Raw genomic sequence first — 10,392 nt, forward strand, 5'->3', positions numbered from 1 at the left:
TTAAGGAAGAGAATGTCGCCAACACTTAATATATTTTAAGGATAAAATGATAATTTAAATAAAGATTGACGTTAAATTACACTACAAGAAAAAAGGCTATGGCCACACTTTTTTTAGGGTGGCGATTAATAGAGATTTGGCTACATTTTTTCCTACTACGCTTTAAAAGCATGGCAAAAGGGGTCAACGGCCACGTTTTTATTAGGGTAGCAACTGATTCGAGATTTGGCCACGCTTTTTTTGCCACGCTTAAAAAGTGTAGCCATAGAGAGAAACAGGCACGCTTTCAAAGCGTGGCAATAGGGTTTTGTTATTAGGGCGTTTTAAAAACGTGGCCGTTTCTTACTACTGTTTTGGCACTCTTCGAAAGCGTGGCCAAAAACTTCCAAAAAAGAAAATTACAAAGTCGTCTCTTGCTTTGAAATTCTAAGTTACAATTTACACATTACTCTTCCAGATTAGTCTTTCTCCTTCTTACAATTGCCCTAGCTCAATTCAAAAAGCCCTCTAGGAAGATGAACACCGTCTTCATTATGCCTCACGAAGGAGATTAAGCCTAGCTAACCCTAACCCTGTCTTCATTGTACCTCACCGTACCCTAACCCTCTCTTCATTGTGCCTCACGAAGAACCCCTAACCACGACGAAGAATCCCTAACAGCACTCTGCGAAGAATGTCGCCAGTCGTCGGCACTCGCAATGCCTCCGTCGAAGAACCCCTAACCCTCCTTTGAGTTTCTTCTCTCTTCTCTCGCCATTCTCACCCTCAAGCTCACCTAGTCTCACCTCTCTCTCGGCTGGTCTCACCATCGACCTCTCTCTATCTCTCCGGTTTATCACTTTTCTCGCGGGTGTTTCAGACTCAAGGTCGTCACGCTCTATCACCATCACTGCTCTGTCACAAGCGAATCGATGGAATTCGACCCGATCCCAATTGGTTCCTGGTCGAAAGAGAACCAGATCATCTACCAGCAGTTGTTCAATTACGCTGATTCAGGTATGCCAAGTTTTCAATTATTTTAGTTTATTTAATTTTTATCTTTTGGTGTTGCTAATTATGGTGATGTTTGTGTTCAAAAATTGATGAATTTGTACTGTGCTTTTTCTCTATTTTAGATGGCGATGGCCGCATTACGGGGAGTGATGCCACCAAGTTTTTTTCCATGTCCAATTTGTCTCACCAGGATCTTAAGCAGGTTTTGTACTTTTTGTTTTTCATTGCAATTATTGATTCTAATGATAGTGGTTAGTTTTAGCTTTACATTTTATTAGTTTTGAACTCTCTAGCTTTTGATTATATAGATGATGGTTGGCTAGGAATGGTTGAGTTGTTTGTAGGAGTTGTGCTTAGCTGATATGTATCACAGTTGATTTCTTCTCAAGTTTTAACTGAATTGTTTATTTATGTGCTCTGATTTGCCAAAATTGAAGGTGTGGGCTATCACTGATTCAAATCGACAAGGATATCTTGGTTTTACAGAGTTCATCATTGCTATGCAGGTGAATTCATGTTATTTTTTAGTTGGAGTGTGATGTTGAACTCTTTCTAGAGTGCTTACATGTTTTGAAATGGAGCTAATTTCTTTGGCACAATCCGTCCAACCAATAACACAAGATCTTCTTTCTAGTGGTGGTGAGTTTTTGTACTTCTAGATTTGTTTGTCACTCTTTGGTTTGAATATATATTTTTTTAGTTGTTGAAGACTTCATGATAGCGATTCTTGATGCTGTCGGCCCATGTTGATTGTGAACTTCTGTTTTTCAATTGAGCTGAAAAACTTGAAATGGTTTTGAGTTTTCGGATCATGAAGTGCTAGTTTGGCATTTAGAGTTTATGTTTGTAAGAGTCAAGCAACATAATTATTTGTTTATTGACTGATTTTTTAAAATTTTAACTCATTTGCCTTTGATTTGGTTACTTTGCAACAATTTGGATAATCATTGATGCAAAATTCATTTCCAAGTTCACTAATTGCTTTAAGTTGCTTGCGTTTTTATAGAAACCTAAAGTGTTGAATTTATCTATTCTAAACTTCAACTTTTCTGCAGGCATTTTACTTCCAACCATTTTTCTGGGAATCTACCTGCTACATTTGCAAATCTCACTAAATTGAATCACGTGTAAGTAATTTGTTTCACTTATTCCATTTACTTCTCTAAACTATTGTTGGATAACAATAATGTAATGCTTCTGTGTTCCTTTCTCTCTTATACTACAGTCGACTAGGCAATAATCAATTTTCTAGAACTATACCAAATTTTATTCAGAGCTGGACAACTCTTCAGAGATTGTGTGAATCTTTACCTTATTCCCTGAAATTTAAACTTTTAGCTGTTTCTTTTTGAAATACATTTTAGTTATAATTGGCTGACCAAAGAATTGTTCTTAATTGTTCCAGGGTGGTGCAAGGGAGTGGTATGAATTTTTTTATTCAAAAATTAAAGCTACTCATAATTATTGCTTCTTTTTTATTTGATAAAGTGCATGCATCAACATGCTTCTCAGTTCAGTCTTTTGATTATAATATAGGGGTTTAAAATATCTTAAGTTGACTTTTTGAAACCATTTCTTTTCTCTCTTAAATAATACTTGCTTTGGACATAACTTCTTTTTCAGAGACATCAGTTTTAACAAATTAAGTGGAATCATTCCAAGCTCCTTCAATCGCCTATTGAACATGAACATACTTTAAGAAATCTTTTCTAACTTTTTATTTTTTAGTTACATGAAATAAGGATTGAGGGAAACTATTTCTTGCCTTCATTATTAGAAAATTGGAAATTGAATGCCATTGACACTGATAGAGAACCAATGGCAGGATTAAAATGCAGATAGACTAAGTTTCCTTCTCAATTAAACATGCTGTTTATGATAATTTGAGTTGCATCTTGAAGCTTTGGTATGTACTTATTTATGATTTCTGTTCTTATACCTTGTTTTTTTCCTTTTCTCTGTTGGGCTTGATTCAGAGAAAAAAGAGACGAGTGATAAACCCCAATTTTGTAGTTTATCTTGTGCTTAATTTGGGGGATTTTATCACCTTTTCCCACATTTATTCAATGAAATAGCATGGTTTTGTAATTCTCCCTTGAATTGTGCTTAAGTGTAAAAACATGCTTTTTAGGCCCTAAATTAGTGATTTTGATTCACTTTAATTTCATTTGATGCCTTGACGTGTTTGTTGAGTGATTTCAGGTTCATAAGGCAAGTATTGGATGGAAGAAATAAGTAGAAAAGCATACAAAGGGGAGAATACATGAAGAAACAAGGATTGGGAATGCATCAATAGACGTGCACACGTACAAGACGCGCACGCGCAAAAGTGGTTTCTCCTAGAGATGCGCAAGCGTACATGCCGCATCCGCGAGGATGAAGAATTTGCCAATCGATGCGCACACGCACATGGCGCGCACGCACCGATACTCTCACATAGCCCACTTAAAGGAAAAATGCTGGGGGTGATTTCTGAGCTGTCCAGGCCCAAATCCAACTTGTTTCTGAGTGTATTTCATGCAGAATTGAAGTCCAAGCAAAGGGGAAGCAATTGTTTGTAGCATTAGCATCATGTAGGTTAGTTTCTAGAGAGAGAAGCTCCCTCTTCTCTCTAGAATTAGGTTAGTTTAATCTCTTCTAGATCCAGGCTCAATTACATGTTTTCATCTTATTTCTTTTATGATTTCTTGTTCCTACTACTTGATTCTCTTAGTTTTCATGTTAATTTCTCTTTTATGTTTCTTTTGCGATGATGAACTCATGTAGGATTTGATTTACATTTAATGAAATTTAATATTTGATGTTTTTTTTATTGTTGATCTGGGTTGTGTTCTTACTTTTCTTGCAATTTGTAGTTGGTAGATTTTACTATTTCTTGTCATTTACTATGCTTTCTTTTTATGCCTTCCAAGTGTTTGATAAAATACTTAGTTGGATTTTAGAGTAGAATTTTATGTTCTTGGCTTGGGAAGGTAACTTAGGAACTCTTGAGTTACTAATGTCCAAGTGATTGACGATTGGGAGCCATTAACTCTAGATCTCACTAATTGATTTAGTGGAGAACTAGGACTTATGGACTTGGGTTGACATAGCTCATTTGACTTTCCTTTATTAGTTAGAGGATGACTTAATGGGGTTGATCCTCGCCAATTCTCATGTTGTGGTTAGTGATTAGGATAGAGATCCTTGACCACCTAACCTTGCCAAGACCTTTTTGTTAGTTTATTTCCTTTGCCATTTATATTTCTTGTCCATCATATCAAAAACCCCAAAACATACTCCATAACCAATAACAAGGCACTTTATTGCAATTCCTAGGGAGAACAACCCGAGGTTTAAATACTTCAGTTTATAAAATTTAGGGGTTTGTTACTTGTGACAAACAAATTTTTGTATGAAAGGACTATTGTTTGGTTTAGAAACTATACTTTACAACGATAATTCATTAGTGGAATTCTAGACCACACCAAAGTCCAAATCATCAAAATGGCACCGTTGACAGGGAGTTGCAATGGTGTTATGTTATTGGTTATTGTACATATGTGAATATTGTAAATGGGTTTACCTTTTGCTTCTTTGTTAGTTTTTGCTAGTTTTAGGATTTAATTTTCTTGCTTTTTATTTGATTTTATTTTCATTTTCTCTTGCTATCATGAATTCTCACTTTGGCTATGAGTTTGGTTCTAATTATGTTGTAGGAAATGAGAGCTTCAATGAGGATGTGTATCAAGGATGGGACAATCAAAGGTGGGAGGAGCCATATGCATATGATCAATCCTCATGGCGACAACCTCCACCAACGCACTATGAAGAAGAGCCATCCTATGATGCATACCAATCCAATGGTTATGGTGAATCCCCTTGTGACTTCTAAGAACCACCACCATACACCTATGATCCATATCCTCAATATAGCCATCAACCATACTCACAAGCCACCCTTCACCAACCATCTTCATATGACCATAATCCATATCCATCCTACCAACAACCATATTAGCAATATGAACCACATATAGAGCCACCACCATTCCAACATCAACATTTCCAAGAGCCACCCCCTCCATACTATTACCAAGATGAACCACCTCCAATGCATGCAAATTTTCAACCACAAGATGAATTCTACTTTCCACCACAATCTCCCATGGAAGAATACTCATGTCCTTTGATCCAAGAGCCATATGATCCTAATCTTACTATCCAAGAGGAACAAGAGTCAAGGGATCATTTCAAGGAGGCATTGGATCAATTTCAAGCAACCATGGAGTGTGTTGTGCAATGAATGGAAAGAATGGGAAATATTGAACCACCACAACTCTACATAAAAGAACCACCTTCTAACTATAATACCTTTCCCTCAAACAATGAACCCTTTCTTCCACCATCACCTCCCGATGAAGCCTTTATGCTAGAATTAAGGGATCTTAAATCTCACACCTTAAGGCAACACGAGGAGGATGAAAAGAAATTTGAGGAGTTAAGAGCAAAAACGGCTATCATGGTAGAAGTGGTGCACGAAATTGTGATCATCAATGGCGCCATCAACATCGTACGCTCAATTGTAATCTCAATTTTTTATCACAACTTCGCACAACTAACTAGCAAGTGCACTGGGTCGTCCAAGTAATAAACCTTACGCGAGTAAGGGTCGATCCCACGGAGATTGTTGGTAAGAAGCAAGCTATGGTCATCTTGTAAATCTCAGTCAGACGAATATAGAATGGTTATGGAGTTTTCGAATATTAATAATAAAATAGGGATAGAAATACTTATGTAAATCCTTGATGAGAATTTCAGATAAATGCATGGAGATGCTTTCGTCCCTCTAAACCTCTGCTTTCCTGCTGTCTTCATCCAATCAGTCTTACTCCTTTCTATGGCTGGCTTTATGTAAGGACATCACCGCTATCAATAGCTACTTTTGATCCTCTCTGGAAAATGGTCCGATGCGCTGTCACTACATGGCTAATCGTCTGGAGGCGTCACCCTTGCCAACGGCCGTATCCTATCCTCTTGTGAAAATGGTCCAAATGCTCTGTCACAGCACGGCTAATCATCTGAGGTTCTCGATCATACTGGAATAGGATTCACCCTCCTTTTGCGTCTGTCACTACGCCCAGTACTCGCGAGTTTGAAGCTTGTCACAGTCATTCAATCCCTGAATCCTACTCAGAATACCACAGACAAGGTTTAGAATTTCCGGATTCTCATGAATGCCGCCATCAGTCTAGCTTACACCACGAAGATTCTAATTAAGAGATCTAAGAGATACTCATTCAATCTAAGGTAGATCGGAAGTGGTTGTCAGGCACGCGTTCATAAGGAATGATGATGATTGTCACGTTCATCACATTCAGGTTGAAGTGCGAATGAATATCTTAGAAGTGGAATAAGTTGAATTGAATAGAAAAACAGTAGTACTTTGCATAAATCTTTGAGGAACAGCAGAGCTCCACACCTTAATCTATGGAGTGTAGAAACTCTACCGTTGAAAATACATAAGTGAAAGGTCCAGGCATGGCCGAATGGCCAGCCCCCATGATCTAAGAACTAGGCATCCAAAGATGTCTAATACAATAGTAAACAGTCCTATTTATACTAAACTAGTTACTAGGGTTTACAGAAGTAAGTAATTGATGCATAAATCCACTCCGGGGCCCACTTGGTGTGTGCTTGGGCTGAGCTTGAATGTTACACGTGCAGAGGCTCTTTCTGGAGTTGAACGCCAGGTTGTAACGTATTTCTGGCGTTCAACTCTGGTTTGTGACTTGTTTCTGGCATTTAACTCCAGACAGCAGCGTAGAACTGGCGTTCAACACCCTTTTACGTCGTCTAAAGTCGGCCAAAGTATTGGAAGCGCGCCATTTTGAGTTCTGTAGCTCCAGAAAATCCACTTTGAGTGTAGGGAGGTCAGAATCCAACAACATCAGCAGTCCTTCTTCAAACTCTGAATCTGATTTTTGTTCAAGTCCCTCAATTTCAGCCAGAAAATACCTGAAATCACAGAAAAACACACAAACTCATAGTAAAGTCCAGAAATGTGAATTTAACATAAAAACTAATGAAAACATCCCTAAAAATAACTAGATTCTACTAAAAACATACTAAAAACAATGCGAAAAAGCGTATAAATTATCCGCTCATCACAACACCAAACTTAAATTGTTGCTTGTCCCCAAGCAACTGAAAATCAAATAGGATAAAAAGAAGAGAATATACTATAAATTCCAAACTATGAATGAAACATAGCTCCAATCAGATGAGCGGGACTTGTAGCTTTTTGCCTCTTGAATAGTTTTGGCATCTCGCTTTATTCATTGAAGTTCATAATGATTGGCATCTATAGGAACTCAGAGTTCAGATAGTGTTATTGATTCTCCTAGTTCAGTATGATGATTCTTGAACACAGCTACTTTATGAGTCTTGGCCGTGGCCCTAAGCACTTTGTTTTCCAGTATTACCACCGTATACATAAATGCCACAGACACATAATTGGGTGAACATTTTCAGATTGTGACTCAGCTTTGCTAAAGTCCCCAATTAGAGGTGTCCAGGGTTCTTAAGCACACTCTATTTTTGCTTTGGACCTTGACTTTAACCGCTCAGTCTCAAGTTTTCACTTGACACTTACACGCCACAAGCAAATGGTTAGGGACAGCTTGGTATGGCCGCTTAGGCCAGGATTTTATTCCTTTAGGCCCTCCTATCCACTGATGCTCAAAGCCTTGGGATCCTTTTTATTTACCCTTGCCTTTTGGTTTTAAGGGTTATTGGCTTTTTGCTCTTGCCTCTTGGTTTTAAGAGCTTTTGGCTTTTTCTGCTTGCTTTTCTTTTTCTTTCTATTTTTTTCGCTATTTTTTTCTCTCTTTTTTTTTCTGCAAGCTTTGTTCTTTGCTGCTTTTTCTTGCTTCAAGAATCATTTTTATGATTTTTCAGGTTATCAAATAACATGTCTCCTTGTCATCATTCTTTCAAGAGCCAACATATTTAACATTCATAAACAACAACTTCAAAAGACATATGCATTCAAGCATTCATTTAGAAAACAAGAAGCATTGTCACCACATCAATATAATTAAACTAAGTTCAAGGATAAATTCGAAACTCATGTACTTCTTATTCTTTTGAATTAAAACAGTTTTTATTTAAGAGAGGTGATGGATTTATAGGACATTCATAACTTTAAGACAAAGTTACTAAATACTAATGATCATGTAATAAGACATAAACATAGATAAGCACTTAACATAGAAAACGAAAAATAGAAAATTTAAGAACAAGGAATGAATCCACCTTAGTGATGGTGGCGTTTCCTTCTTGAGGAACCAATGATGTCCTTGAGCTCTTCTATGTCTCTTCCTTGTCTTTGTTGCTCCTCCCTCATTGCTTTTTGACCTTCTCTAATTTCATGAAGGATGATGGAGTGCTCTTGATATTCCACCCTTAGTTGTCCCATGTTGGAACTTAATTCTCCTAGGGAGGTGTTAATTTGCTCCCAATAGTTTTGTAGAGGGAAATGCATTTGAGGCATCTCCGGGATCTCATGGTGATGAGCTTCATGCGCCTCTTGAGCTCCATGAATGGGCTCTCTTGCTTGCTCCATCCTTTTCTTAGTGATGGGCTTCTCTTCCTCAATGGGAATGTCTCCTTCTATGAAAGCTCCAGCTGAGTAACTTAGATGGCAAATAAGATGAGGAAAAGCTAGCCTTGCCATGGGGGAGGACTTTTCGACTATTTTGTAGAGTTCAAGGGAGATGACTTCATGAACTTCTACTTCCTCTCCAATCATGATGCTATGAATCATGATGGCCCAATCCACAGTAACTTCGGATCAGTTTCTAGTGGGGATGATGGAACGTTGTATGAACTCTAACCATCCTCTAGCTACAGGCTTGAGGTCCAGTCTTCTGAGTTGAACTGGCTTGCCTTTGGAGTCAATCTTCCATTGAGCTCCTTCCACACATATGTCCATGAGGACTTGGTCTAACCTTTGATTAAAGTTGACCCTTCTAGTGTAGGGGCGTGCATCTCCTTGCATCATAGGCAAGTTAAACGCCAACCACACATTTTCCAGACTAAAATCTAAGTATTTCCCCCGAACCATGGTGAGATAATTCTTTGGGTCCGGGTTCTTACTTTGATCATGGTTCCTAGTGATCCATGCATTGGCATAGAACTCTTGAACCATTAGGATGCCAACTTGTTGGATGGGTTTTGTTAGAACTTCCCAACCTCTTCTTTGGATTTCATGTCGGATCTCCGGATACTCATTCTTCTTGAGCTTGAAAGGGACCTCAGGGATCACCTTCTTCTTGGCCACAACATCATAGAAGTGGAAGCTTTTGTCTTCCCTTTCCCTTTTCTAGAGGATTCTCCGGTCTTAGGTGCCATCAATGGTAATGGAAAAACAAAAAGCTTATGCTTTTACCACACCAAACTTAGAATTTTTGCTCGCCCTCGAGCAAGGGAATAAAGAATAGATGAAGAAGAAGAAGAAATGGAGGAGAGGGAGAGGGAGATGTGTTTCGGTCAAATAGGGTGGGTTTGGGTGGGAAATTGCTTTTGGATTTTGAAGGTAGGTGGTGTTTATGAGGTAGGTTTATGGGGAAGAGTGGATGGATGTGAGTGGTGAAGTGGTGATAGGGAAGAGGGATTGAGGTGATTGGTGAAGAGTTTTGGGGAAGAGTGTTTATGGGATTGTGTGAAAGAGGGGTGAGGAGAAGTGAGTGGAGGTAGGTGGGGATCCTGTGGGGTCCACAGATCCTGAGGTGTTCGAGGATTTACAACCTTGCACCAAATTAGGCATGCAAAATGCCCTTGCACACAACTCTGGGCGTTCAGCGCCAGATTGGTGCTTGTTCTGGGCGTTGAATGCCCATTTGTTGCCCATTTCTGGCGTTGAACGCCAGAACCATGCTTGTTCTGGGCGTTCAGCGCCAGCTCTTCTCCAGGGTGCAATTCTGGCATTCAAACGCCCAGATGCTGCCCATTTTGGGTGTTCAGCGCCAGAACCATGCTCTGTTCTGGCGTTGAACGCCAGCCAGATGCTTCTTACTGGCATTTAAACACCAATAAGGTCTTCCTCCAGGGTGTGATTTTTTTTCTACTGTTTTTGATTCCATTTTTAATTTTTATATTTATTTTGTGACTTCACATGATCATGAACCTAATAAAACATGAAAAACAATAAAAATAGAAATTAGATAAAAATTGGGTTGCCTCCCAACAAGCGCTTCTTTAATGTCAATAGCTTGATAGTGGGCTCTCATGGAGCCTCACAGATGTTCAGAGCATTGTTGAGACTCTCAAACACCAAACTTAGAGTTTAGATATGGGAGTTCAACACCAAACTTAGAGTTTGGTTGTGGCCTCCCAACACCAAACTTAGAGTTTGAC

General features: G+C 38.7%; 1 long non-coding RNA gene across 2 annotated transcripts; it reads left to right on the forward strand.

The window, feature by feature from the left end:
* On the forward strand, positions 1,310-2,985 carry LOC107616925. Of its 2 annotated transcripts, XR_001614705.2 has the most exons (5): positions 1,310-1,499; positions 1,575-1,632; positions 2,049-2,120; positions 2,219-2,415; positions 2,970-2,985. It is a non-coding gene; the product is annotated as an uncharacterized LOC107616925 (long non-coding RNA). The 2 variants fall into 2 exon arrangements; XR_002354389.1 differs by lacking the exon at positions 2,970-2,985 and having other exon boundaries at positions 1,315-1,499; positions 2,219-2,948.

This window comes from Arachis ipaensis, chromosome B09, assembly GCF_000816755.2.
Source record: "Arachis ipaensis cultivar K30076 chromosome B09, Araip1.1, whole genome shotgun sequence".
Classification (NCBI taxonomy): Eukaryota; Viridiplantae; Streptophyta; class Magnoliopsida; order Fabales; family Fabaceae; genus Arachis; species Arachis ipaensis.